The following is a 1,735-nucleotide window of genomic DNA, read 5'->3' as shown; positions in this document are numbered from 1 at the left end:
CTATTTAAGAAGAATAAAGTAGGAGGACTCACACTACCTGACGTCAGAACCTACTATACAGCTACAGTAGTCAAAACAGCCTGGTACTGGTATAACAGCAGATACATTGACCAATGGAACAAAATTGAGAACCCAGATGTAAATCCATCCACCTACAGTCACCTGATCTTCAGCAAGTGTCCAAAATCCATCAGATGGGGAAAAGACTGTCTTTTTAACAAATAGTGCTGGCAAAACTGGATGTCCATCTGCAAAAAAATGAAACAGGATCCATACTTCACACCATACACAAAAACTAATTCAAAATGGATCAAAAACCTCAATATAAAGCTAAAAACAATAAAGTTAATAGAAGAAAAAATAGGATCAATGCTAGAGGCCCTAATACATGGCATTAACAGGATACAAACCATAACCAACAACAAACACACTCCAGAAGATAAACTAGGTAACTGGGATCTTCTAAAAATTAAACACTTATGCTCATCAAAAGACTTCACCAGAAGAGTAAAAAGAGAACCTACAGACTAGGAAGAAAATTTTGGACTTTACAAGTCAGACGAAGGTCTAATCTCTAAAGTCTACAACAAAATCCAACACCTCTACAACAAAAAGACAAATAGTCCAATTAAAAAATGGGCAAAGGAAATGAACAGACACTTCACCAAAGAAGACTTTCAAATGGCCAACAGACACATGAAGAAAAATACTCGCGAACACTAGCCATTAGAGAAATGCAAATTAAAACCACAATGAGATACTATCTCACCCAGGCATTACTGGCACGAATCAAAAAAAACTGGAAATAACTAATGTTGGAGATGCTGCAGGGAGATCATAACTCCTATGCACTGCTGGTGGTAATGCATTATGATACAACCATTTTGGAAAATGATATGGTGCTTCCTTAGAAAGCTAGAAATAGAAATACCAGATGATCCAGCAATCCCACTCCTAGGAATATATCCCAGAGAAATAAGAGCCGTCACACAAATAAAGGTATGCACACCCATGTTCACTGCAGCATTGTTCACAATAGCAAAAAGATGGAAACAACCTAGATGCTCATCAACTGACGAATGGATAAACAAACTATGGTACATACACACAATGGAGTATTATGCAACAATAAAGAACAGTGATGAATCTGTGAAGCGTCTCATAACATGGATCAAACTGGAGGACATTATGCTGAGTGAAATAAGTCAATCATAAAAGGCCAAATATTGTATGAGACCTCTACTGTAAAAAACCATGAAAAAGTTTACACACAAAAAGAAACAATCTTTTTTGATTATGAGGGATGGGAGGGGGAACTAAATAGATAATAGATAAGTGGTAACTTTGGTGAAGGGTAAGACAGTATGCAATACTGGGGAAGCCAGCATAAATTGTACAAGGAAAGGTCATGGAAGTTCCATAAACACATCCAAACTCCCTGAGAGACTGAATTGCTGGGCGGAGGGTTGTGGGGACCATGGTTTAGGGGAACATCTAGCTCAATTGGCATAACACAGTTTATTAAAAAAATGTTCTACATTCTACCTTGGTGAGTTGCATCTGGGGTCTTAAAAGCCCGTAAGCAGCCATCTAAGATACTCCACTGGTCTCATCGCTTCAGGAGCAAGGGAGAATGAAGAAAACAAGATACAAGGGAAAGATTAGTCCAAAGGACTAATGGACCACAACTACCACAGCCTCCACCAGACTGAGTCCAGTACAACTGGATGGTTCC

The sequence above is a fragment of the Trichechus manatus genome, unplaced genomic scaffold, assembly GCF_000243295.1.
Source record: "Trichechus manatus latirostris isolate Lorelei unplaced genomic scaffold, TriManLat1.0 scaffold00009, whole genome shotgun sequence".
In the NCBI taxonomy this organism is placed as follows: Eukaryota; Metazoa; Chordata; class Mammalia; order Sirenia; family Trichechidae; genus Trichechus; species Trichechus manatus.
This window is presented reverse-complemented; position numbering follows the sequence as displayed.